Here is a 22,262-nt window from a genome sequence, read left to right as displayed (position 1 = left end):
GGACTATCAGCTGTGAATCCACCAGGCTTCTGCACAACACAACTGATGGTCCCAACCCCATTTATAAGGCAAGAAATCCCAGTTAGTAAACCTGACAGGGCACACCTGTGAAGTGAAAACCATTTCCGGTGACTACATCTTGAAGCTCATCAAGAGAATACCAAGAGTGTGCAAAGCAGAAATCAAAGCAAAAGGTGGCTACTTTGAACAACCTAGAATATAAGACATTTTCAGTTGTTTCACACTTTTTTGTTAATTATATAATTCCACATGTGTTAATTCATAATTTTGATGCCTTCAGAGTGAATCTACAATTTTCATAGTCATGAAAATAAAGAAAATGCTTTGATTGAAAAGGTGTGTCCAAACTTTTGGTCTGTACTGTGTATATATATATATATATACACACTCACTGGCCACTTTATTAGGTACACCATGCTAGTAACGGGTTGGACCCCCTTTTGCCTTCAGAACTGCCTCAATTCTTCGTGGCAGAGATTCAACAAGGTGCTGGAAGCATTCCTCAGAGATGTTGGACCATATTGACATGATGGCATCACACAGTTGGCGCAGATTTGTCGGCTGCACATCCCTGATGCGAATCTCCCGTTCCACCACATCCCAAAGATGCTCTATTGGATTGAGATCTGGTGACTGAGGAGGCCATTTGAGTACAGTAAACTCATTGTCATGTTCAAGAAACCAATCTGAGATGATTCGAGCTTTATGACATGGCGCATTATCCTGCTGAAAGTAGCCATCAGATGTTGGGTACATTGTGGTCATAAAGGGATGGACATGGTCAGCAACAATACTCAGGTAGGCTGTGGCGTTGCAACGATGCTCAATTGGTACCAAGGGGCCCAAAGAGTGCCAAGAAAAAATTCCCCACACCATGACACCACCACCACCAGCCTGAACCGTTGATACAAGGCAGGATGGATCCATGCTTTCATGTTGTTTACGCCAAATTCTGACCCTACCATTTGAATGTCGCAGCAGAAATCGAGACTCATCAGACCAGGCAACGTTTTTCCAATCTTCTACTGTCCAATTTCGATGAGCTTGTGCAAATTGTAGCCTCAGTTTCCTGTTCTTAGCTGAGAGGAGTGGTACCCGGTGTGGTCTTCTGCTGCTGTAGCCCATCTGCCTCAAAGTTCGACGCACTGTGCGTTCAGAGATGCTCTTCTGCCTACCTTGGTTGTAACGGGTGGCAATTTGAGTCACTGTTGCCTTTCTATCAGCTCGAACCAGTCTGCCCATTCTCCTCTGACCTCTGGCATCAACAAGGCATTTCCGGCCACAGAACTGCTGCTCACTGGATTTTTTTTCTTTTTCGGACCATTCTCTGTAAACCCTAGAGATGGTTGTGCGTGAAAATCCCAGTAGATCAGCAGTTTCTGAAATACTCAGACCAGCCCTTCTGGCACCAACAATCATGCCACGTTCAAAGGCACTCAAATCACCTTTCTTCCCCATACTGATGCTCGGTTTGAACTGCAGGAGATTGTCTTGACCATGTCTACATGCCTAAATGCACTGAGTTGCCGCCATGTGATTGGCAGATTAGAAATTAAGTCTTAACACACAGTTGGACAGGTGTACCTAATAAAGTGGCCAGTGAGTGTATATATATATATATATATACACACACACACACACACATACTATGACTTATCTCGGCTAAGATAAAGCCTAGATCCTCAGGCTACATTCACACTATGGGCGTAGCCAGGATCAAACCTGGGGGGGCAGAACCTGATACTGTTCCGCAGAATTTCATACTGCACACCTGAGCTGCTGCAGAACCTCATACTTCACAACCCTACACTTGAAAATAAAGCCTGCACCTTAAGATGTGGTGAATGCAGTCTATTTATTCCAACTATCAATTGATGTTGATGTGTTACTGAAGACGAGCTATGCCTGTCCTGGGCGTCCTTTTGGGCAGCTATGAGGTGTACCTGACTGGTGCTAAAAAAAAGGAGTGTTAGTCTGTGTGCTCTCCGGCTTTCATTCTTTTTGGTACAGATATGATATGGATAGACAGATATGGATAAATGGATAGATAGAGCAGATTTCTAATCTGCTTTTGCTATTGAAAACATCTATGAGCTCAAAAACCTTTCAGGTGATGCGGTTTTCTAAAAAGCTGATCTACTTTTGCAACTGAAAAACATAACCTCAAAAAACACAGGAAAAACGCTGTGTGTGAATGTAGCCTTAGATCAGGAATAGAACAGTCATTTATAGGACATTTCATAACTTTCCCAAATTCCTATGAAAAAATATTCAGCACATTCTGCATTGAACTACGGTACCCAATTTATTATATATTTTAGGAGTCGGAGTCGGTCCATTTTATACCGACTCCAACTCCGACTCCACGACTCCGACTCCACAGCCCTGGTAACCTGGGACATCTTGTTAATGCTGTTAAATCCGTGTCTGTGTCGTCTGTCAGTCTGGAAGGTATTCCGGAGTACCTGAAGGATTTCGAAGATGTTTTTTCCGAAAGTGAGGCTGAGGCGCTGCCACCACATAGACCCTACGATTGTGCCATTGATTTAGTACCCGGAGCCAAGTTACCTAAGGCTCGATTGTTCAATTTGTCTGGGCCTGAGTGCCAAGCCATGAAGGAGTACACTGATAGGGAAACCATGATTCTATGGGGTCCCTTCATTCACTCTTAGGGTCTCACACTCCATACTTCTATGATATTAGCTGACAGAGAAGAAATCAACTCTCACCTAATCCTGTTATTCTCGCCTCTCACCTCTGTAACACTTATGATTCATGTTAAGGGCCTGTCACACTAAGCGATATCGCTAGCAATATCGCTATAGCGTCACTGGTTTTTATGATGTTATAGCGATATTAATAGCGATATCGCTATGTCTGATACTTACCTCCGACCGCTCCCCCCGCTGGTTATCGCTGATCGCGCGAGAACGTCCTGGACCGTTTCTCGTCGTCAGCTTCCTGCTGGGCTTCCTGCTGTGGAGACGAGCGATGCATTGACGCGGGCGGGTGGATGTCAGGATCGCCTCGTCTGACAGGTAAGTAGCGACCCCCGACCCCTGCGATGTCGCTGGTGAGATCTGCCTGTGTGGCAGCTCACTTGCGACCACTTAGCGATGCACCAGCGATCCTGACCGCGTCATATCGCTGGTGCATCTCTAAGTGTGACAGTACCTTAACTGAAGAATATATCACAAGTTCCACGTAGGCCTAATGAGTACACAGTCTTAGAAATAGATGAAGGGGCTATGAACCCTTAGTAAGACAGGTTAATGAGGGTAATGTTAGGGTATTGTATAACCAACACCTGTTTTCACCTTTTTCTGGAAATTCCCGAATGTATCTAATAATTAACAGCCGAATACAATCTGATTGGTTTCTGAATATGATTGGTTGAAACCATTTATGCTTACTGTTGAATAATCAATTGTCCAATGGAATATGATGATGTAATGCAACCGCCTACTCAAATGAGTATATAAGCTTGACCTAATTAAAACTGGCCAGGCGTAGCGTGGCATCTTGCAGATACATAACCTGTCTCTGTGTTGATCTGTCACCTTGCCCTGGCAACATGCTATCAATCTGGCTACCATCCGGTATATCTAAAGATCTCCCATTGAGAGATAAGGATCAAATCTCAGACTCTTCATCTGGCGTTCCATTGGGCGGGCTGGTCTCAACCAGAAGACACCTGGCATCCGAGATCCGGCAACCGCAGACTGAGGCCAAGAGGACACACAGACCAAAATCACCGGTGAAGGTAAGAGCCATTGTTTCTTACAATTCTCTGTGTCTCCTCTTGCCGCATACTCTGCAGCCGGGCCCCGGGAACAAGTATAGCCGTCTTCTTATATGACCGGTTGTTTAGCAAAGAACCATAGAATATCCTTGTGATACATTAACGGTATACTGGATTGGAGGTGTGAATGTGTATGTATATATGGAGAATGAGACTCCCTGAATGAATTGAATAACTGTATGCATGTAATAAGGATTGTGACATAAAATCCTGAATGTATAAGGGAGTCCGTTAGGTATGCTGGTCACTTGGTACCAGAAATAGAGTGGAGGAACACTAGGAAGTCAAACACATAGTCACACCTGAATGAATGAGATAAGCTGAAACCAATATATTTTGCTATTGTTGCGGAGCTACGCAGAAAGACTGGATTACACGTAGTCGGGCTTGTCCTGTCCGTGATTTCTGGTGGCCTATGGTTTTGCAACAACTTAGCTAATATCTTGGGGAAGCTGCAACTGTGTGGGTTATGCATGATCGCACCCTCCATGATATAGGACTGTCCAATTTCTGCCTTGCCTCATATGGGACTAGAAGATTATGAGAAAATTTGGGTTATATTAGTCTGCCTATGGTTAGTTGGATTTGCTTTCTGGTTGATATATAGAATTGCTGAATATACTAGGATTAACTACAGAGAAGTGCCATCTCATACTGAGCACATAAAGATTTAGTGGCAGGTGACCGGGTGGGGTCACGTTGGCCAAACCACTAAATAAGTAAACTTCTTTATCAGGTTCCTACGGGTCTGATACCTATCAACTGGGAAAGTGGGGAGGCAGTTGATAGGAACTGAAGGAGTTAAATTGAGTTCTGTCTATGTTGTATTTTCTTGTTTAGACTCATCTTACCTGTTCCCTTGAGAACTAAAACCAGATAACAGATGAATTCCTGTTTTTCAGCCTATGTGGCTTCCTCTGTCTTGTTGAAACCAGTTGTGAAATTGTTTTATACTACGCATGTCTGTAAATGTTTAACTTCTTTGCTATAAAGAATGGAAACCTAACTGATAAGCCAGAGGCGTCTCAGCAGGCTTCCCGAGTTGTACTATACAGCGTATGTCTGTGTTATTCTTCTCGACGGAGCAATCAATTAGAGACATATGGTGTCTCACACCCAAGAACATCGGTCCTTCAGGTGAAAGAGGTAATCTGAGGGATCCCGACACAGTTTAGGACACGCAAGTTCAGACACTGAGCAGAAACCCCTTATAACAACGGCACGCAAGCCTATGTATCGAATTAGCGAAGTGAAGTCGGCATAGGTCAAGGAATTGCAAGCAAAGTGATAGAGAAGTTGGGAAGTGGGCACAAAATAGCAGCACGTATTAAGAGAATAGTGAGTAACAACCAGAGAAAGAGGCAGACAGAGAGATCAGGCAAAAATGGGAAATGCAGAAAGTTCAGAGCATCAGGAGGGTTGCAAGGCATGTGAGATAGTTGAGAAAAGAAAAGGAAAGTTTGCTGTAAAAGATGCAAGGAAGTTGTTAAAAGGTTTAGGAATGGAGGGTGATCCACTGGATTACTCTCTCTGGGAGACAGCTCTAGCAACTAGCAGGGGATGGATTGCCGATAATGACTTAATAAAACAAGCAAAGGCTTGGGCATAGGTAGCAAAGGAAATTAAGAGAGAAGGTTGTTGGATTAAGGAAGAAACCCCGAAAGGAGTGAGGTATGCAAGGAAAATGAAAACGCCTCCACCTTATCAGGCCCATCCTATGGCAGGACCAGAGGGATGGACTTGTGTGTGGACAGCAAAACCCCGACTGGCGTGAACAATGTTCTGCTTGCGGGAGACCAAGATCCAATAAGGGCAAAGGGATATACCCAGTCCTGCAGGGTCAGACTCAGTATCAGGTCCCTGGATACAACAACATGGTGGTAAAACCGGAAGACAGTATGTTGCTTACAATGGAAGAAGAGGACTATCAAACCATGGACACGACTGGTATCGCAGCAGCTGCAACATCTACCCCCGCACGACCGACTATACAGACAACTACTGTATCTCATTACAGACCATGGAGTCCAAAGGACCAAATGACGTTAATCAAAGACGCCCCAGACCCATTTGACTTGCCAATGGCCTTTTATAGATGGATGGTAGGATTAAACAACACCTACACCTGCACATGGATGGACTTAGAGTCCCTCCTGAGGTGGAAAATTGGGGATGCACGAATGGAGTTAGTATTAGAGGATATAAATAGAGCTGGAAGCTCATACAGTGCAGAACATAGACTGGGGACACAGTACGTAAGGACTATAGAGTCAGGGATGCATTTCCTGAAAGGTCTGCATGCATGGTGTCGAGGGAAGGTGGGGGAATCCACTATCTCCCTTTTGGATGTGCTACAGGGTCCTAAGGAGACAGTAGACCAGTTCTGGGGGAACTTGAAGTTGAGATATGCAGATCTGGGCTATGACAGCATGGGAGAAGCAGGAAGGAAACTTTTCCATGGAGCTTTTATGGCGGGGCTTAGGTCACAGCTCAGACAGAGGGTGCAGGCAGCTAAGCCTGACTGGAGGACATGCCTCATAGAAGACTTAGTGCGTGTGGCAAAAGGTGTTGAGTTAGACCAGAGAATGAAGCCAGCACAGATACAGTATGCATCTAATGACACCCAGACAGGTCAGAAAACTACCACAGCCAGAAATTACCGCAGACAGATTGAATGTTATAATTGCGGTAAGATGGGCCACATTAGCCGACAGTGCAGATCAGCCAGGAAAGAGAATCAGGCCAGGACGGACGTCCCGACCCAAGACCCACAATAGGAAATAGGCAACCCCGTAGCCATCTACCCCCTCAGGACACCATCATGTTTAAAAACAGGTCCACAAGGGGTAATCTCAGTATCTCTCCCAGATGGTAAGAAAATCCCATTCCTGGTGGATACGGGGGCAGCCAAAACTGTTATTCGCCAGGAACATGTAAAACCATCTGACATATCCAACGAAACCATTTACACTCAAGGGTTTGAGGGACTGATACAGGAATGTAAAATGACGAAACCATTGCCCCTTCAACTGGCTGACCACACATGCCTAACTAAGCTGCTAGTTAGTGACAAAACACCTGTAAACTTACTTGGTTCTGATGTACTGCAAGCGATTCAGGCACACATCTTGTATGAATTTGACGGGACTGTGAAATTGAAGGCTGAGTCTCTGAACACGCCCTGTGCAGCGTTCTAGCCTGCATGTATTTCTCTGACTCCCCCGCCCTTTCAGAAGAGAATAGGGAATTAGCGCAGATCCCAGACTCGCTATGGTCAAAGTCTAAAACTGACATCGGGCACATGCCAGTCTCTCCTGTAATGATTAACCTGAAATCAGGAGAGAGACCACCGCAATTAAAACAGTATCCATTGAGCACAGCTCAAGAGGAGGCTATAGGCAAAAACATTACAGAACTAATTGCTTCTGGGGCAATCAAATTCACAAAATCTATAGCGAACACCCCCTTGTTCCCAGTGAAAAAGAAAGGCAGGAAAGAGGAGCCAGTTACTTACAGGATGGTTCATGATCTTAGAGCCATAAATGCTGTCACAGAATTACTGACACCAGTAGTTCCAAATCCGCACATGATTTTGTCACAGATACCTTCAACAGCTGCCTACTTCAGTATGTTGATAACGTACTCCTTTATGCCCTAAACAGAGATGTATGCTGCGAAGCTACAATCTCATTGCTTCTACGTCTTGCTGCCAAAGGGTGTAAAGCATCCAGAGAAAAGTTACAGTTTTGTCAGCCAAAAGTTGTGTGTTTCTCGGACATTGCATATCACAGGGTGCACGCCACTTGACAGAGAGCAGGAAAAAGGCGATTGAAGTGTTAAAACCACCTACAGGGGTTCAACATCTACGTACCTTCCTGGGGCTGGCATCATATTGTAGGCCTTGGATTCGCTCTGCATCCATTCTCATGCAGCCACTCTATGATTGTCTGCCCTCTCAACCTTTCAAACTTGATCAGGAAGCACTAGACGGTTTCTACTCACTCAAACTAGCAATCGTCTCTGCCCCAGCTCTGGGCACCCCAGACTATGCCAAACTTTTCTTCCTGTACTGCACAGAAATGCAAGGACATGCTGCAGGGGTCCTAGCCCAAAAACATGGTCAGCAGAACAGGCCTGTGGCATACTACTCAGCCCGCCTGGACCCTATAGCGAGAGGAGCACCATCTTGTGTCCAAGCAGTAACAGCTGTCACACTCCTTCTTGACAAAGCATCAGAGATCATACTGGACTACTCTGTAACCATCTACACTCTACATGACTTACACAGCATTCTTAACAAAGTTCAACCCAAGCACATTTCTGTAGCCAGACATCTGAGACTGCAGTGTGCACTTCTCATGCCTCCCAATGTCTCTCTGAAACGATGTACAACTTTGAATCCAGCCACTCTCATTCTCATTAATGTGGAGGATTCAAAAAGTGGGGGAGAAGGACAAGGCAAACCACTGCTTTTGCAGAATTTGACTGAAGAGGAGCTTTTTGATGTATATCATGAACATGATTGTATGGCCCTTATGGCCCAAGAGACAGCAGGTTTTTCACATGTTTCTGATGTACCCCTCGCTAATCCAGATGTTGAGCTTTTCATAGATGGATCTCGAAGCATCGGTGAAGACGGACGGTTCTACACTGGATATGCAGTGGTAACAGCATGAGGTAGTAAAAGCAGAACCACTCCCTCCTCATATGTCTGCGCAAGAGGCGGAGTTGACGGCACTCATTGAAGCGCTTAAAGGGGCTGACGGTAGACGCTGCAACATTTACACAGACTCAAGGTATGGTTTCGGGGTGGCCATGACTATGGTCCTATATGGAGGGCAAGAGACTTTCTTACATCAACAGGCACTCCTGTTAAACATGGACACCTCATCAAACAACTGATGGAAGCGTTGCTGCTGCCCAAAGAGGTTGCCATAGTTAAGGTAAAGGCACATACAAAGCTTAATACCACCGAAGCAAGAGGAAACGACAAAGCGGATCGAACTGCCAAGGAAGCAGCCAGAAGACCCAGACACAATGAGACCCCTGAGGCACCTCCACTGGTTATGGTAAGCACTGAGTGTGACCACTTCGACTTGAGTATCTTGCAGGCTCTGACTCGGCAGACAACCGGGGAAGAGAAACAGGTCTGGTCGAAAGCTGGAGCACGTGACCATGAAGGTTTGTGGATGGTGGGACAGCGGGTGTGTCTGCCAAGATCCTTGTACCCCGTCATGGCTCAAGCAGCCCATGGACCGACGCACCTTTCTAAAAATGCTATGTGTTTGGTGGATAAGCAATGGATCGCTCCAGGTTTTACAACAGTAGCTACTAGGTTCACACAGGCATGTCTGACATGCGCACAACACAACCCAGGAGGTGTAGTGAAAGTACCACAGAAACACATACCTAAGCCCCTCTACCTGTTTCAACGACTGCAGATTGACTTCATACAGTTACCCCCAGTAGAAACGCATGGATATGTGCTCATGTGTGTTGACCTCTTCTCAGGGTGGCCAGAAGCATTCCCGATGCCGAAAGCCACTGCAAGGGCTACTGCAAAGAAGCTGATGTCAGAAGTTTTCTGTAGGTTCGGACTACCTGAAACCATAGAGTCCGATAGAGGTACCCACTTCACTGGAGAGGTAATGCAGCATGTTATGCAAATGTTGGGGGTCACACAAGCATTCCACACACCCTACAGACCCCAAGCAAGTGGTAAGGTTGAGCGGCTGAATGGGACACTTAAGTTAAAGATTCAAAAAGCAAGTGAGGAATTGGGGAAACCTTGGACAGAATGTTTACCCCTAGCTTTGTTCTCCATTAGGTACACACCTAATAGAAAGACAAAACTCTCCCCCTTTGAAGTTTTGTTTGGGTCAGCGCCAAGGTTAGGCCTATACTTCCCACAGACACTGCAGCTACAGTGTGACAATCTCACTAGCTATGTCCAGAGCCTTCAAAAGAGGCTCTCGCTTGTGCATAAACAAGTCTTTGATTCTATTCCAGACCCAGAGAATCAAGAAGGAACCCATTCTCTCCAACCAGGAGACTGGGTGGTGGTCAAGAGACATACACGGAAACCACTGGAGCCAAGGTTCGACGGCCCGTTCCAAGTTCTCCTCACTACCTCTACATCAGTGAAGCTTGAAGGAAAACCCACTTGGATTCATGCCAGCCACTGCAAGGCCCTGGAACGGAAGAATGATGATCTTGTTCCTGTTGCTGATAACAGCCTTGCTCCAAGAGGCACATATGCAGAGAAATCAAAATGACATTTTAAAAACTGCAGCTCCTTTTAGATCTGATTTTAAGAAACATGTGTTCTGGATGAATTTCATTTACTATAATCAACAGAGGTTTATAAATTATACTAGAGATGCGCTAAGGGGAATAATAGATCAAGGTAGGCCCGACACCTTCTACTAACACAATAAAATATGTGAATACTCCCCCAAGAACTGACAAGGTTGAGAATGACATATGATCTCTCAACCCACTCCAGGGAATTTGGTGAAGAAAATAATAAGCCCAACACTGGCGCTTAGGCCTTTGAAGTACCTGGATGAAGGAGGGTGAGAGAATCATATCTGTTCTCAAAAGGGGGGACTGATAGGGAAACCATGATTCTATGGGGTCCCTTCATTCACTATTAGTGTCTCACACTCCATACTTCTATGATATTAGCTGATAGAGAAGAAATCAACTCTCACCTAATCCTGTTATTCTCACCTCTCACCTCTATAACACTTATGATTCATGTAACTGAAGGATATATCACGAGTTCCACGTAGGCCTAATGAGTAGAGTTGAGCGACTTTGCCTTTTTTTGGGTCGAGTCGGGTTTCATGAAACCCGACTTTCGCAAAAGTCGGGTCGAACGAAATCGGCCGATTTTTGTGAAAAGTCGAAGGCCGACTGAAACACGAAGCGCAATGCAAGTCAATGGGGAAGCAAAGTCGGCAGGGAATGGAGGCCAGGAAACACACCTACAGTGCCCTTTTGAATGCCAAAAACATCAAATCTTATTACTGAAGCTTTTCAACCTTAATTTACTTCATAATACTAGTTACACACTGAAAAATGGGGGTTATTTGGCTAAATTTGTGGGGGGGTAGGGCTGGCTCCAGGTTTTCATGTGCTCTAGGCCAAAGAGCGCCCCTTTAACACATACCACAACTCATGATGCTCCGATACGGCAGAGAAATAGCAGTATAGTACAATGAAAAATACTTCACTTCTTACATCTCATGACTGATATCCATTTTAAATTCTCCAATAGCTCCAAAAACGGCCAGTATCTTACTCCATACAGTATTATGGCCATCGCATAGTGCGCTATACAGAGTAATGAGGCCCATATATTTCACCATACAGAATCATTGGTCCCATATAATGTTTGAAACAGTATATGATGAGCTCCACATAATGCTACAGTATATGTTGGTCCCCATGGATGAAGCTGCACTGTCTTATGGGCCCAAATAACGCTCTATATATAATGGGCCCCATTTCTAATGTTCTAGTGTATAATGGGCCCTGTAAATGCTGCTCCAGTGTCTGATGTCCACCTTCGGAATGCTCCAGTGTATGGTGGGCCCCATATATCATTCACCAGAGTATAGTGCTCCCCAAAAATTGCTGTCCCAACATTGAAAACAATTAAATAAGTCTCCTCAAATAAGTCTCCTCGCTAGGCAATCCCTGTACTAGTCTGGGCGTACAGACGTGATGTCATTGCGCTCTCTGATCAGAATATCACTGTCAGGAAACGCGGAAGACATCATGGCGGTGGAGCAGGGAGAGGTAAGTATTTCAACTTTGCAAGTGCTGTGATCCAGAGCAAGCAGGGGGGGCCCACTCGACACTGTGACACATCCCAGGGAGACACCGTCCCGGTACCGATTAACCCCACTGCCCTGCCTGGCCACCCACACTCCATGTCAGATTCATCTTGGAGTGGGGAATTCACGATTTGACTTGATAACCCAGGCATGGTATGATAGAAAGAGCTACATGGACTAATGTGAAGTGTGGCCTGCTGCATCATTCACTTTGGGTGGGGGTGCAGGAGACAAGGAAAAGGGTTCTTCCTGACCAGGAGCAAGCACTTGACGACTCAGTGCTTGCATGTTTTGAAACTTCAGAAGAGGAGGGCATATTTTCTGGAGTCTGTTTCGGCAATGTAAGCCAAAACCAGTTCCTCATGCTCCGGCTTTAAAAACGGTTAACCTACTCCCAGAAAAGGTAGCCTTCCAGGCAGTCCGTAGACATACCATGATGCAGGCTCAACACCTCCTGCCTTAGCTGCTATTGTGCTTTTGCCACTACCAGCAGATGCACCACCACCATCAGCACCAGCTGGCCCCCCCACGCCCACGTCCGTGGCCTCTTCCACCAAACTTCCAAATTTAGCACAAAATAGACACAAAATAACATCAAATATATGGTACTGTATCAGAAATGTACAGCTCTATTCAGTCAAAGGATAATTGTCAATCTCCATATATATTCCATCAGTCACACAGAGACACTCCCAGGCTCAGTATGGATTAGACAAGAATATAAAAAGTAGACAAAGTGTACAGTATCATTAGATAGCAGGTATATATAGCATAGTTTGAACATTAACAATGTATGTCTATATATCATGAGTGTGTTGAGAAACCCCGCTAGTGTTTTGGTTCGTCGCACAGGAGGCAAGTTCGTCGAATGTTCGTCGAACCACACTGAAAACAATGGCAGACAAACACATACTAACACATAGAAAACAATTACAAAACACCTTAAAAGGTGTCTCAAAGCTGACAAAATGCTCAGAAGCCAAAAATAACATATGGAAAAGGGCAACTACATTTACAAAAGAGGTGGAGGAGACACAGATCTAGGCTTGTCATGCCCTTATGAAGTCAAGAAAGTCTGGACTAAAAATGTAAAACCCAAAAAAACAAAATCTGAAAACGAACACGATCATATACCGTTGTACTTCCCACCAATAAATTATGGCAACTGGCGATCGGGCGGCGTTATTCCCATGAACCTCCAAACAGTGTCCATGAAGCCAAAGTGTTTGCTTTCCGGGGGCAGTATGATTGCAAAGCTGAACCTTAAAGGAATGTCCAAAAGGGCACCACCAGGAGTGGAGCCTGCGGCTTAATTGGACTCCACCCGGGAAACCACAACCATGCCACCTCAAAAAAAGATGCACACATTGAAAGCTTTGTCGATTGTGTGTGTGTGGTGTGGTATGTCCATTTGTAGTTGTGCTAGCAATTTGTCAGCTTTATTCCGTTAACGAACGAGACTCCGGCATGCCCCTGCGTTACACGTAAAGCTTACTAGAGGGATACGCGAGGCTCTGGCATGCGCAATCGAGCAATAACAGGGCTATCATGGCCTTCCATGTCCGGGGCTACATGTGCGCTACACTGAAAGGACCAGCTTTTGTCGCTTACAGATGCAGATAACCCGCTGAACACCGTTAGTGATGGGGATCTGGGATTCCAATAATTTGCCGTGAACGATGATTTCCCAGTAAGTGCAGGTCAACAGCAATTCCTGATTTCGGCCTAACCGCCATTCCAGAAAAAATGCAAAACATTACGTGTCCAAACCACAGGTGCTGTAGCTTGCTTAACAGCTCTGCAGCCATTCTCAGGCCCAGTATGGATTCTACAAGATTCGAGAAAGTTGATAAAGGGTACACTTTCACCGGATAACACGTATATATGTTGCATACTTTACACATTAAAAACCTATGTGTATCGATCAGGAGGCAGGCTCAGACGGTCTCAGGCCCAGTATGGATTAGACCAGATTGTACAAAGTTGAGATAGGGTACATTATCACTGGATAGCAGGTATATAGAGCATAGTTTACACATTTAAAATCTCCGTGTTCTCTGCATGGATTACACAACAATCTAAAAACTAGAAAAAAGGAAATGTATTTGAAGCGTACACCATGAAACACTTTTGGTGGTATTTTTAAATCTTCATTTATATTTCTGTCTCATTAAGACAGCCCAGACTCTCTGCAATAGGAAATTAGATGCATACAATTATTTATCTAAAGTCTAGTGATTGCAGAAATCTACGAATTACTATTCACAGAAACAACTTCCGTCACAATTCTCAGAGGCGATGCTGACCCTCAATTAATTAGTGTGTGGACACAGCAAAAACCTTTCTTTGTGAAGAAAGTGTTGCTGTATCGCAGTACCGTTGATCCCATCGCCGTTACTCATATCCATATAATTTTGATCACAGGGAGAGATGTAAACATGGTGCTCACTGCCTATCATGATCTGTCACGTAACTTTGGAGTGCAAAACACAGAAGCCACAGGCCGTAGGCGATTCAATTGGATTGGCATGAGAGGGAGGGCACAATTAAAAATGTGCGGTGGAATGTCACACGTCTGTGGGTAGGAAAACTGTTAAAGCTGATGAGAAACCACCACTGCATCTCATTGTGAGTCGACGTCCATAAGAAATGGAAGCCATTGATCATCTGAAGCTGGATCTCGGCCAGCGGGACAGGGCATAGCTACGTCTTAACCATCATCTTCTATCAGTTCACCAAATTTGAAGTGCCAGTCCCAGTGATGGATTTGACAGCCCAGACTACACAGCGGAGGAGCAGGGAGAGGTAAACATTGCAAATGCTGGGGCCCTGCCCAAGCAAGGGGGGCCGTCTCGTGGGCGTCGGCACTGGCACTGGGTCCCTCATAGTACGGCGGTGTGTCTGACGGCGGGTGTGCACCACCACCGTCAGAGACACTTGATTGCACTATGAGGGACCCTGTGCCAGTGCCCGCGCCCACGATTCGGCCCACCCACCTGTCCAGAGCAATGGCACTCGCACGGTTGTGTGCGCTTGGTGGTGACCCCGGCCATTGGGGGGAGGAGGCTGCCCAGTTAGGGAGGTTTACAAAATGCCATATGTTGATGTGGGACATTCACCTGCTGCTAAAGGCGAAATTGGTCAAGTCCCAGGAACAGGCGGACCAAAGAAAACAATTTTTCTGGCAACCTATGTGTCATCAGGGTAAGGTGGGACAAAATCCTTGGAAACCCATGCATGGTTCATTTTAATGAAGGTTATTTCATCAACATTTTGGGTCGACAGACTGTCCTTTATTCTGTCAGTATTGATCCAGCAGCACTGAAGACTCTTTCCGATAACACACTTGCAGCTGGGCATGCGAGCTCCTGTAAGGCATATTGTGCCAATTCAGGCCAGGTGTCCAGTTTAGCTGCCCAATAGTCAAATGGGAATGACCTGTGAGGGAGAACATCAATATGGGAGGAAAAGTAGTTTGTAACCATACTTGACAAGTGCTGTCTCCTGTCAGTTTCAGTCGATGCAGTATTACCAGTCGTGTGAGCGGGACTTGAAAAATCAGTCCACAACATGGTCATGAAACCCCTGACTCCAACGCCACTTCTGATGTGTCCACCACCAACACCGCTTCCAAGTTGCCCCCGGCCCCTACGGCTCGTGTGAGAACCATCACCGCTGCTGTGTGCTGGGAATGCATCAACCAACCGGTTTACCAGAGTAGCTTGTTTGTTAGCCAATATTAGGTCAAGGTTCTCCTGTGGCATGATGTTTTGGAATTTGCCTTTATAGCTTGGATCCAGGATGCTGGCCAACCAGTAGTCATCATCGTTCATCATTTTGGCAATGCGGGGGTCCCTTTTTAGGATTTGCAAGGCATAATCTGACATGTGGGCCAATGTTCCCGGTGTCAATGATGCACTGCGAGTGCTGGGTGGAGGACCACTTTCTGGCAAATCCACATCCCTCCAGTCACGCACAAACCCTGTACCAGACCTTGCAAAGCCAACATTTTCTCTTGCCCCACGAGAAGCATCCTCCTCCCCTAAATAATCATCCTCATCATCATCCTCCTCCTCTTCTTCCTCCACCTTGTCCACGACAGTACCCTGACCAGACAATGGCTGACTGTCATCAAGGCTTCCCTCCTCCTCTTTCTCCTCATCAACCTGGGCTGCAGACGCCTGCTCCTTGATGTGCATCAAAGTTTGCATGATCAGACGCATAAGTGGGATGCTCATGCTTATGATGGCATCGTCTGCGCTTACCAGCAGTGTGCATTCCTCAAAACACTGAAGGACTTTACAGAGGTCTTTCAGCTTTGACCACTGCACACCTGTCAACTCCATGTCTGCCCTCAAAGTGCCTGCCTGTGTATCCTCCCACAAATGCATTACGGCCTGCCTTTGTTCGCACAGCCGCTCAACCATGTGCAGGGTGGAGTTCCACCTTGTTGCAACGTCGATAATTAGGCGGTGCTTGGGAAGGTGGTGCAATTGCTGCAGCTTCTGCATATGAGGAGTGTACCGGCGACCGGCGGATGATGTGCGAGCACAGTCTTCGAACCTTAAGGAGCAGGCCTGTTAAATCCGGATAATTAGTGAGGAAGCACTGCACCACCAGGTTCAAGGTGTGAGCGAAGCAAGGTATGTGTCTGAGTTTTGAAAGGGCTATGGCTGCCACAAAATTCCGGCCGTTATCACTAACTACCTTGCCTGCCTCAAGATGTAGACTGCTCAGCCATGACTCAGTTTGTCGCTGAAAGTAGTCGGCCAGTACCTCTGCGGTGTGTCTGTCGCCCAAACACATCATCTGCAACACAGCCTGCTGATGCTTTCCACTAGCTGATCGATAGGGGGACACCTCGATTGCAACACTGTCAACTGCGGATGCAGTGCTCGTGCGACTGCGCTCTGTGGACCAGCTTTCGCTTCTGGAGGAGGAGGGTCGAATGCCTACAGCCAACTGTTTCCTATACCGTGGGCTAGGCAGCACTGTGCCACCACCGCTGTCCCCTGTAGACCCTGCATCCACCACATTAACCCAGTGCGCAGTGATGGACACGTAACGGCCCTGGCCATGCCTACTGGACCATGCATCAGTTGTGAGGTGCATCTTTCCACTCACTGACAGCTTGAGTGCATGGACAATGCGGTCTTTCACATGAAGGTGGAGGGCTGGGATGGCTTTGTGAGAAAAGAAGTGGCGACTGGGTAGTTCATAGCGTGGAAATGCGTAGGCCATTAGTTCACGGAAAGCTGCGCTTTCAACCAACCGATAGGGCATCATCTCTAACGAGATTAGTTTGGCAATGTGGGTGTTCAAAGCCAGTGTACGCGGATGAGAGGATGAGTACTTTTTTGTCCTACTCATAGTCTCTGGTAGGGTGAGCTGGACTTGAGAGCTGGATATGGTGGAAGTAGCGGTGGACATGGCGGACTGAGAGAGGGTTGATGATGGTGATGGAGTTGGTGTTCTTTCTGATGGCCTAGATTCAGTCTTTCGTTGCAATAACAGTGTGATTCCCTGAATGATTTGCCCTTGCGACGACAACTCAACATTTGCTGCTGGTGGTGTGCTAACCGGTGGACTTACAGTGGGGGAAACAATGTTGCATTGCTGACTACCTTCTTTGGGAGCAGTAGCACATGTGGTACGTTAGTTTTGGTAGTCCATCCATGCTTGCAAGTGCATGGTGGTTAAATGTCTTAGCATGCAACTGGTATTCAAATTTCTGAGATTTTTCCCTCGGCTAAAGGTCTTTGCGCACTTCTTACAGATTACCTTTGCCTGATCATTAGGATTTTGTTCAAAAAAGTGCCACACTGCACTCTTCCTACTAGGGAAGACAGTCTGAGGCCTTGCACGCTGTTCTTTTTTGACCGTCTGGCCAAGCTGTCCTGCAATTTTTTGGGTTTTTGTAACCCATTTTCGGACTGCGCCGGGCCTGCCAGATAACAACTGTTGCGATGTCGATGCCCGCTGCGGATGCTCCTCCTCCTCTTCTGAGCTATTGGCAGCGGCACTCTCTATCCCCAATGGATGCCAATCTGGGTCAATAACTGGGTCATCCATCACCTCCTCTTCAATGTCATGTGCACCTTCCTCTGTGTCACCGTGTATGGTGGTATAGTATGCGGGAGGGGGCAACTGAGTTTCATTAGGGTCAGATTCTGGCTCAGTACACTGCAAGGACAATGTAGTGCTCTGAGTGAATGTACCAGCAGATAAATCTAGCAGTGGCTGTGCATCAGTGCACTCCATGTCAGATTCATCTTGGCCTGGGTAATTCACGATTTGACTTGATAACCCAGGCATGGTATGTGAAAACAGCTCCATGGAGTAATCTGTAGTGTGGCCTGCCGCATCCTTCAATTTTGGTAAGGGTGAAGGACACAAGTAAAGGTGTGGTTCATGACCATGAGCCTCCAATTACGACTCAGTGCTTTTATTTTTTAAAACTTCAGAAGAGGAGGCGATAGAGCTGGAGGCTGAGTCAGCAATGTAAGCCAAAACTTGTTCTTGAAGCTCCGGCTTTAGAAGCGGTTTACCTACTCCCAGAAAAGGGAGCCTTCGAGGCCTTGTGGAGCCAGACGATGACGCAGCCTCAACACCTCCAGTATTAGGTGCTATTTTGCTTTTGCCACTACCAGCAGATCCACCACCAACACCATCATTACCAGCTGCCAACCCCCTCCCACTTCCACGGACTCTTCCACCACACTTCCTCATTTTTTGGAAAAATTTACCCAAATTTACACCAACTCTCTGGTACTGTAAAACAAGGTACAAGGTGTATATAGTACTGAGGAGAATTGGAATGTCTCTACACTTCAGGACACTGTGGGATTCAGTCAGGCCCTGTTTATTTAACACAGCAATATGACAGGCAGATTCTCTATGCTGTTAGAAAGGTGTATAGAGGACTGTGGAGAATTGGAATGTCTCTACACTTCAGGACACTGTGGGATTCAGTCAGGTCCTGTTTATTTAACACCGCAATATGACAGGCAGATTCTCTATGCTGTTAGAAAGGTGTATAGAGGACTGTGGAGAATTGGAATGTCTCTACACTTCAGGACACTGTGGGATTCAGTCAGGTCCTGTTTATTTAACACCGCAATATGACAGGCAGATTCTCTATGCTGTTAGAAGGGTGTATAGAGGGCTGTGTAGAATTGGAATGTCTATACACTTCAGGACACTGTGGGATTCTGTCAGGCCCTGTTTATTTAACACCGCAATAATTGCAGGCAGATTATCTATGCTGTTAGAAAGGTGTATAGAGGACTGTGGAGAATTGGAATGTCTCTACACTTCAGGACACTGTGGGATTCAGTCAGGCCCTGTTTATTTAACACCGCAATGTGACCGGCAGAAATTGCCTAGTGTATGACAAACTACAAGGTGTATATAGAATTGGGCAGAACTGGAATCTCCCTACAGTGTAGGTCTGTAAGAACGGAACAACTCCTCGACTTATCCTTTCAGAGTCACACACAGATAGCTTCACTGTGGCCATGATAACAGCCGTTACACGGTACTGAGAGAGGAGCGTGCACGTACACTGCTGTCCAGTGTATGTAAAATTGTTAAGCTAGGTGTTTTAGTATACGGACTGACACACGCTGTCTCTCTATAGTTTTGAATGTAATCAAACAGCAAATATACTAAACTGTTTGAAAACCAGACAAAACTATAAGGTGGAGGTCTGTAAGAACGGAACAACTCCTTGGCTTATCCTTACAGAGTCACACACAGATAGCTTCACTGTGGCCGTGATAACAGCCGTTACACGGTACTGAGAGAGGAGCGTACACCACTGTACGGTGTGCGACAAATGAATGCTCAGTAACTCACAAGGATAAAACAATAAAATCTGGATTGCTTTGAAAAAAGCAGTTTGCTCAGCAGCGGGCACACAGCAATGCAGCTACCAGGTAGCCTTAAAAGGCAGCCTAATAACCAACAGAGCTGATGCACCAAAATATAGCCTCCCCTTGCACTGCACAGTAACTGGTGTGTTGTACAGGCAAAATCGCTAGAAGCAGAATCAGTTTTTGGTATCTTCTTCCCTGCCTAACACTCTCCCTACAGAATCAGCAGCAGCTCTCCCTATTCTGAGATCAGCATGAGTAACATGGCGGTCGGCGTCCCTGCCTTTTTATACCCCATGTGACGCCCCACAAAGCAAGCCAATCACTTGCATGCCCTTCTCCAAGATGGTGGTGACCGCTGCCTATGCCTTCACGTTGCCCACAGTGTCCGTTCTTCCTGATTGGCTGCAAAAAGGGCTCTCAAGCATCTTTTGAAACGCGACTTTTACGCTAAAGTCGCCGACCTCGTGGTCGACCTCACGCTAAGGTCGGGTTTCGTTTCGTGAAACCCGACTTTGGCGAAAGTCGACGACTTTTCAATTTTTTCGACCCGTTTCGCTCAACTCTACTAATGAGTACATAGTCTTTGAAATAGATGACTCACTATAGATAAAGGGGCTATGAACCCTTAGTAAGACAGGTTAATGAGGGTAATGTTAGGGTATTGTATAACCAACACCTGTTTTCACCTTTTTCTGGAAATTCCCGTATGTATCTAATAATTAACAGCCGAATACAATCTGATTGGTTTCTGAATATGATTGGTTGAAACCATTTATGCTTACTGTTGAATAATCAATTGTCCAATGGAATATGATGATGTAATGTAACCGCCTACTCAAATGAGTATATAAGCTTGACCTAATTAAAATTGGACAGGCGTAGCGTGGCATCTTGCAGATACATAACCTGTCTCTGTGTTGATCTGTCACCTTGCCCGGACAACACGCTATCAATCTGGCTACCATCCGGTATATCTAAAGATCTCCCGTTGAGAGATAAGGATCAAATCTCAGACTCTTCAACATAGCTGAGAGTCTCCACAAAGGGCATATCAGGCCTTCTGTGTCACCTGTGGCAGCAGGATTCTTCTTTGTGAAGAAAAAAGATGGTGGTTTGCGGCCGTGCCTCGACTTTCGGGAACTGAACAAGATAACGGTTAGGAACACTTACCCGCTTCCCCTCATCCCAGACTTATTTAACCAGTTAGCTGGGGCCCAATGGTTCTCCAAGTTAGATATGCGGGGGGCCTACAATCTGATAAGGGTTCGGGAAGGGGACGAGTGGAAAACTGCATTCCTCACATCAGAAGGACTCTTTGAGAACCTGGTAATGCTGTTTGGGTTAACTAATGCACCCGTTATTTTCCAGAATTTCATCAATGTTGTGTTTTCTGACCTGATAGGCCGTTTTGTTATTATTTATTTGGATGACATTTTGGTGTATTCCCCGGACAGCCAATCTCACTTGCAACATCTAAAGACAGTTCTCCAGAGAATCAGGGAGAACCAATTGTTCGCTAAATTGGAAAAATGTTCGTTTTTTGTACAGGAACTGTCTTTCTTGGGGTTGATTATGTCCTGTGAGGGGTTTCGTATGGATCCTAAGAAGGTGCTGGCGATCGCTGACTGGGTTCAGCCTCGAGATCTCAAGGGGCTCCAGCGCTTCTTAGGATTTGCGAACTATTATCGAAGATTCATTAAAGGTTTCTCACAAGTGGTTAAACCACTCACGGATCTTACCCAGAAGGGCGCTGATGTAAAAAATTGGTCTGTACTCGCTAAGGAATCTTTCTCAGTGATTAAGAAATATTTCATGTCTGCCCCAGTGTTGGTACAACCTGACCCGTCCAAACCATTCATTGTGGAGGTGGATGCTTCTGAAGTGGGGGTGGGGGCTGTGCTGTCCCAGGGTCCGGCCACCCTTACCAATCTCAAACCCTGTGCCTTCTCCAAGAAGTTCTCTTCAGCTGAGAAAAACTATGATGTAGGCAATAGGGAACTTCTTGCGGTCAAGCTGGCGTTTGAGGAATTGAGGCACTTTTTGGAAGGGGCGGCTCACCCTATCACGGTTGTCACGGATCACAAAAATTTGGCATACCATGCATCTGCTAAGAGGCTTACTCCTAGACAAGCCCGTTGGTCAGTTTTTTTTTCACGATTTCAGTTCTCCATTACTTTTTGACCGGGGTCCAAAAATGTTAAAGCGGATGCCCTGTCCAGAAGTTTTGATCCAGTGTCTCCCCCTGAGCCGCCGTCCTCCATTCTTCCCCCAGGGGTGGTAGTGGCGGGTGTCTCAACTGAGTTGGAACAAGAAATTCTAAGGGCTCAGGCCCTAGCTCCGGCAACCAGGCCAGGGGATAAACTGTTTGTTCCAGATTCTTTGCGGCCTAGACTTCTGCAGGAGTTTCATAAGTCTAGGCTGAGTGCTCATCCAGGTATCACGGCCACTAGAGAGGCAGTAGCCAGGGGTTTTTGGTGGCCTTCATTAAGGTCCGATGTCAAGGAATTTGTTTCTGCTTGTGGCATGTGTGCCCGTTCCAAAAGCTCGCATAACAGACCGGCTGGGGAACTCATACCTTTACCGATTCCTGATAGGCCATGGACTCACCTTTCCATGGATTTTATTACCAGCCTTCCACCTTCCAGGGGCAATACCATGATCTGGGTGGTGGTGGATAGGTTTTCTAAACAGGCCCATTTCATTCCCTTGGCAGCATTA

At 46.1% G+C, this 22,262-nt stretch overlaps 1 protein-coding gene across 1 annotated transcript in view; it reads right to left on the bottom strand.

Annotated features, from left to right (window-relative positions):
- LOC141073037 (uncharacterized) overlaps positions 1–7,034 on the bottom strand; it is a 65,918-nt gene extending 58,884 nt beyond the window's left edge. The window contains exon 1 of the mRNA XM_073560348.1: positions 6,914–7,034. The gene's annotated coding sequence lies outside the window, so the exon portion shown is untranslated. The remainder of the gene's footprint in view (positions 1–6,913) is intronic.
- Between the last annotated feature and the right edge of the window lie 15,228 nt (positions 7,035–22,262).

Source organism: Dendrobates tinctorius, unplaced genomic scaffold (assembly GCF_039654945.1).
Source record: "Dendrobates tinctorius isolate UK_male_01 unplaced genomic scaffold, ASM3965494v1 ptg000295l, whole genome shotgun sequence".
Taxonomy (NCBI): domain Eukaryota; kingdom Metazoa; phylum Chordata; class Amphibia; order Anura; family Dendrobatidae; genus Dendrobates; species Dendrobates tinctorius.
The sequence above is the reverse complement of the archived record's forward strand: the minus strand, read 5'-3'. Positions and strand labels throughout refer to the sequence as shown.